Genomic DNA, 7,247 nt, shown 5'->3' on the forward strand with positions numbered 1-7,247 from the left:
CCTTGAATGATGCCATCCTTCTACGTATCTACTGGAGCATTTGTGGCAGTTTCTCCTACCACGCACCACCCAAGTGACGTTTTCAGCGCCCACCGGCACAGAGACACAGAAGATTTATTTGTTTATTGTAGAGAGTTGGGCCAGTTGTAATTAGCCAGGAGCAGATAGACATATGTCATGACAGGGCTCCTATCCTGAGTGTGTGTGGGGTTGGGGGGTTTACCTGCCGCTCATTAAACCAACCAATGAGCAACAGGTATGCAGCCACTCTGGCCCAATCACGTAGATCCAGGTCAGGTGTGGCTGCTCAAACCCCACCAAACCATTATATCAACACTGTCATGTGATTGACTGTGACCACGCCTCTTTCTCTTGCCTAGAACACCTCAAGAGATGGTGACAGCCATTGTTCGGTCTCATAGATCCATAGTTATGGACCTAGTCTACGATGCGATTTTGACCTCACTCTGACCATCACCACACCTTGATGAGTCATACCAACATTGTCGCGAGGAACGGAAGATTTCACCATGTTGTCAACCCGCTCGGCAGCAGACATAAGAACCGTGGAGCCAATTGCTGCAGACATTACATTGAACCTATAAAGTCGAGCAAAATTGCATGGAGTACTCCACGATACAGTCGCACATATAGCCACAAGAGAAAAAACGCCTTTAAAGCTGCCCATAGAGTTGGGAGTAAGCCAGCACACCCCCAGGGACTGTGAGACCCTGGCTGGAGAAGGCCTGAGAAATCATCTCCACCAGCCAGTAGGATAGACGCTGCTTCGACAACAGGAGGACCAACTGTTTACCGCCATAACACAGGAGCAGCTGAGTGTGCGCCTGTCTCAGCGGACTTGTACGATCAATGTAAGCCTTCCGTTCCCTTACTGAACACAATGCATGAAGGGCCACTCCCCCTTGGTAAGCTGGATCAGGGCAGAATGTCTGGATTTTAATTGCATGATTCACTGTCTAAGAGCTTACAGTACCACCTTAGGGAGGAAGAACAGGTTTGGCCACAGGGACACTTCTGTGTTCTAGGCTTTCCACCTCAAGCACTCATCATTCCCTGACAGTGCGTGGAGCTCACCCACCCTCCTGGCAGAGCATATGGTTAAGAGAAATTATGTCTTATGCGACAGACCCAATGTGGTTCATATGTGGTTGTAGCCAAGGACCTCAAGACCAGAGGGAAGTCCAAAGATGGAGCCCTCAGATTCCTGCCTAAGCGCAGCCAGTTACCACCCCTCAGACATTGAGACACCATGGGGTGGTTCCCCGCAGAAAGGCCCACTACTGTCTCATCGAAGACGGAGTTAGCAGTAGTATTAACACTCAGGGTGATAGCTTCCCTCCCTAAATCCAGCAGGGAACAGAGGAAGTGGAGCACCGCAGCCACTGGGCAGTTGAGGGAATCCAAGCCCCTATTGTGGCACCATGATGAGAACAATATTCATCTCTGTTTGTAATTGCCGTGTATGGAGGGTGTTCTGGCATTACTAATGGTCTCCAGGACAGCCCTATTCAGTTCTTGAGAGAAGCACTGAGAAGGGGCCAGGCCCTCAACTGCATGACAGCTGGTTTGGGATGCCAGCTCTGTCCCCCCACCTGAGAAAGAAAGTCTGCCCTTAGCTGCAAGGGCCAAGGTCAGCCGTGAACCATGCTAAGGAGTACCGGAAGCCAATGTCTCCCCAGCCACCATGGGGCCACTAACAACACCTTACAGCGCCTGGGCGATACTGTTCAGCACTAGGGGAACCAATGGCAGTGGGGGAAAAGGCCACTCTTGATATAGAGCATCCAGGCCCCCAGGACCGCTTGGATTTCTCAGGGAAAACCACACCGGCTGAAAGGTTGTTTCCCTGGATGCGAAGGATCCACCTGGGCTATGCCAATGCCAAAGAGTCCACAAGTTCCCCATCACCTCTGGGTGAAGTCTCCACTCCCGGGAGGGGCCCCCGGTGCATAAACAGTCTTGAGTGAGTCCAAATGGGGGAATGCCCGAAACAGAACCTTTGTGCCCCCTTGATGATTGACATGGTACACAGTGGAAGAGTTGTCCGTCCTCAAAAGGACAGGCCAGATACAACTTTTGCAGCTCCAGCACATTGATGTGGGATGTGGGATGTCCCATATTGATCCCACATCAATGTTGACCATTGATGTGGGACATGGAGGTTCCCAGACTGCTCTTACCATTCTGCACTCCCAGTCTACTCCCTAGCTTGGCTGGGAGGCATCAGTAGACACCAGCGTCATCCTTGAAGGCAGATTGCCTAATGGGAGTCCCTGTGTGAGCATCTTGCAGTCCCACCATGGGCGCAGAACTCGCTGACGCAACTGCATTATCCGGAGCTTCGCTCGCCTGTCCTTCTGTGGACGGAGGTTAAAAGCATTCAGCCACCTCTGCAGGGGCCAAGCCCTGAGAAGACGCAGGGTAATATACGGGGTGGAAAAAATAAACAATCCCACCTACTGTGCAAAGAGGTTAAGGGAGATATGAAGAGAAAGAAAGAGAAAGCTTGACTGCCAATAGCCAAAGGGAACAATTAACTATTAAACTTAGATCTTATACTTTTGTTTTTAGATGCTTCCTCATTGTTCCAGAGGAAAACTATAACACCAACTTAAGTCACTTATCCAAACGCCAGCAGGCTATGGGAAGAATCAACAAAAGCTGTACCAATAAGCCCACTTGCGAGCAAACAGAAAGTTAAGGCCCTTTCCCACTTGCACTGAAAGCCGTGGACATACCAGCAATGTTCCATATTCAATGGGAGCCAGTCTCAACTTTCCGTCAAATTTGTAAAAAATATTCGTAAATTTCCCCACTCTTGAGGGAGTATAATTTCCTTGCTGGAATGGCTGTGAATGGAAGTGTGTCGGAATGGAAGCAGTAACATTTCCATAAAGTAGGGGTGGAGCCGAATCCAAATAAAGCATAAATAGTGGATTTTTACAAATATTTATTATTTTAAAAATTATTTGTTTAAGGGAAGAAAAAAATCGATCCAAACCATGGAGCTCGGCTGCGAAGAAGAGAAACTGAAACATGTCCAGTCTCTACAGAGACAGGTCTTTTTATTCTTAAATTGTATTATTTTTCTTCTTAAAATGCCACTCAGACCCTAGCCAGGCTCTTACAGTTAGGGGGGCTGTGAGGTCGTGCAGGGACATCGGGCACAAGCACTTCGCTTGCCCGCCGGCCGTACCGTAGCGCGGAGCAGGAGAGCAGACAGGGAGAGGGAGAACGGGTGGAGATCGTTCATTCTCCAGAGGCAGAGTGTAGGACAGGTTGAAACTGATCACATGGATTAAATAACTTTGGCTTTCGGCTTATTGCATCCAGGACAGTGGGGTCTGCCCCCTCTCAGTCTGTGGAGGGAAGACTGAGAGGAGACGGGGAGCGAAGTGCTGGTCTACAAACTGATATTGTTGCCTAATCTTGCTTGATATTAGACACCTTTCGCCGGAGCATTACGTAACATATCTGGAACAGTCATCTATGTGGGAACAGACTCAATATGGAACTTTTCTGTAAAGGAGTCTACAGTACGTGGGAATGACTACCTACTGCCTTTGCCGGATATTTTGTATCCAGCAATATTACAGATTCCATGTGGGAACGGGGCTTCGTATGCAAGCAACACAACTATGACGGAGGTGCGCTGTATCCTGCCCGTAGCGACAAGACAAGAAAGAAATCACAGGAAAACCAGTCAGAAATCTTCAGGAACACAAGGCCCTTGCACAGCAATGCCACGGATCATTGGCTTCCTGATATGTGCAACCTACCTGTCTCGGATGAGGTGAGAGAGGTAAAAAGGAAGAGCCGTGGTCACCAGATGCTTTATAGACGTCGGGTCCAGCCTCTTCAAGTCGGTCACATGACTCTGTCTATATAATGGTCTCAAAGATGGGTAGAAGGATGGCATTGTTCAAGGTGAAGACCGTGGTGACGGTCAGAGTGAGGTTGAAATAGATCCTTGTTTCTCATGGTCTGAGAGTCCTTTACATGCCTTTTGGAAAACTCCAAGAGGGCTGTTATGTTCCTTCACTGAGGAGTGGCTTCCGTCTGGCCAGTGAAGAAGAATCATCATCATCATTAATTGATCTCACAGGTGCAATGCACACACACACACACACACACACACACACACACACACACACACACACACACGTGCAGAGATTCTGGAGAATTTCTCCTCTGGATTTCTCCTATCTTAGCCGTCCTTCCTCCGGGGGCAGTCAGTGGTGCCCGGGGACCAATTCCCGGTGTGGATCCATGGCGTGGTCAGAGACAGGATGGGAAAGTGTACTGCACCCCTTTTTTGTGTTGGAAGAGACCCATGTGAGCACAGGGAAAACATGGAAAGTCCACAATGAAAGGCACCTGATCGGGAGATAACCCGAAGCACGATGCCAATAGCGGCCCACAAATTCAGGAAACAAATACGGGACCTTCTTGCTGTGAGGCAGCAGTGCAAGCACTGCACCACCGTGCCACACTCTACCATAAAGGCCTGATTGGTGGAGTACTGCACAGATGGTTGTCCTTCCAAAAGGTTCTCCCATCTCCACAAAATAACTCTGGATCTCTGTCAGAGTGACCATCGGGTTTCTGGTCACCTCCCTGACCAAGACCTCAGTTTGGCCGGGCGGCCAGATCTAGGAAGAGTGTTGGTGGTTCGAAGCTTCATCCATTTCCTTCCATTTTGATGGAGGCCGCTGTGTTCTTGGGCACCTTCTATCAAGCATATTTTTTTTCGTATCCTTCTCCAGATCTGTGCCTCGATACAATCCTGTCTTGCAGGTCTACGGACAATTCTTTCAACCTGGTGGCTTGGCCTTTGTGCTGCTATGCACTGTCAACTGTGGGACCTTATATAGGCGGGTACTGTATGTGCCTTTCCAAATCATGTCCAATCAAGTTAATTTACCATAGGTGGACTCCAATCAAGTTGTAGAAAGATCTCGAGGATGATCAATTGAAACAGGATGCTCCTGAGCTCAGTTGTGAGTGTCATAGCAAAGGGTCTGAAATACTTATGTTTACTGTAAATGTGATATTTCAGGTTTTTTTTTTTTGTTTTTTTTTTTATAAATTTGCCAAAATTTCAAAAAATCTGGTTTTGCTTTGTCATTGTGGGGCATTGTGTGTGGATAGATGAGGAAAATAAATAACAAATACAAATACACTTTAGAATAAGGCTGTAACATAACAAAATGTGGAAAAAGTGAAGGGGTCTGAAAACTTTCCCAATGTACTGTATAAGAATGGTTGAGACTGTAGTAATGTAAATTCTATATATATTTGGATCGTATATTAACCATTTTTTGGACAACATCTTCACCATTTTAAACAATAGGGAAATACATATTACAGTGCAAATAATAAAATGTTAGTATCATACGAGATTAATCGCATCATAGGCATATTATAATTCATAATGTACAGGAATATCCACACTATATTTATATTCAGACTTGGTCAATACGAGCATCCTACTATGTCGCCCCTGCTGCAGCCATAGCTTCCATTTTTTATATTTGTGTGGTGTGTAGAAAAATTGTTTTATGATATGATGATATATATACTGGATATAGATAGATGGATAGATAGATAGATAGATAGACAGATAGACAGATAGACAGATAGATAGATAGATAGATAGATAGATAGATAGATAGATAGACAGATAGATAGATAGACAGATAGATAGATAGATAGATAGACAGATAGATAGATAGATAGATAGATAGACAGACAGACAGACAGACAGATAGACAGATAGACAGATAGATAGATAGATATATAGATAGATAGACAGACAGATAGATAGATAGATAGATAGACAGATAGACAGATAGATAGACAGATAGACAGATAGACAGATAGATAGATAGATAGATAGATAGATAGATAGACAGATAGATAGATAGACAGATAGATAGATAGATAGATAGATAGATAGATAGATAGATAGACAGATAGATAGATAGATAGATAGATAGATAGATAGACAGATAGATAGATAGATAGATAGATAGATAGATAGATAGATAGACAGACAGACAGACAGACAGACAGACAGATAGATAGACAGATAGATAGATAGATAGATAGATAGATAGATAGATAGATAGATAGACAGACAGATAGATAGATAGATAGATAGATAGATAGATAGATAGACAGACAGACAGACAGACAGACAGACAGACAGACAGACAGACAGACAGATAGATAGATAGATAGATAGATAGATAGATAGATAGATAGATAGATAGATTGATAGATAGAGCCAATTGTATATTTTGTTTTATAGAGTGTGATGCAAACTGAACTGTATATAAAAATGTACTTGTAATACTTGACTAAACAGATTCGGATTCTGATCATATGGCATGTGAGTCTCAACACATGATCCTGTATGGCCTCATGCGTTTAAAAAATAAAATGAGATAGAGTACTGGGCCTTCATACCCATACGACACATTACATTTCACTGCATATATGTATGAAAGTATGTATATGTCTGTGACAAATAAAACATCTTGAATCTTGAATCTTGAAATGTAGCCCCTTCGCCCCAAATAAGATAACAATAAACACGGTGTTTCCTATATGATCAGAATGGCAAATGGTAAAAGCACTAATAACACAATTTCATTTTTATTTTTAAACTAAAAAAAAAAAAAAAAGGTATCCCATTTGCGGCGAGCGGAGCGCGCCCGTGCGGCTCTCAGCTTGGCCACGGGCTCCATCTACCGCGCTGCCAAACGCGGGCGCGGCGTGACACGCGACGCGGCCTGTTTACAACCGCCCAATGAGCACGTGGCGCGGCGAACCCCCCCCGACGCCATTGGCCCGGGCGGCATCAATAAAGGCGGGGCCCCGCCCGGGAGCGGCCAATCGGATTTGAGATGTAAATTCCGTTTGAAAATTTCCCGGGAAATCCGAGTTTCGCGGGAGGTGCTCTCGAGCGCGTAAAGCGCATCCCCTCCATTCATCGCTCCGCTTCCTGGAGCCATTTCCAGACAGAGGAGCTGAGGAGTCGCGCTACTTTTTAATCCGTCGCATCCGCCTAAATGCGACTTCTTATGACAAAATACTTTGGCGCATCCGATAAATCAGATTCTCATCTGTGCTTCGGTGTGACTATTTTTGAGATCGGCAGCTAATCCGCCGCGATAAACTTATTTGAAAGAGCGGAGACACAAAAAGGGGGTCGTACCAAG

This window comes from Zeus faber, assembly GCF_960531495.2.
Source record: "Zeus faber genome assembly, chromosome: 8".
NCBI lineage: Eukaryota > Metazoa > Chordata > Actinopteri > Zeiformes > Zeidae > Zeus > Zeus faber.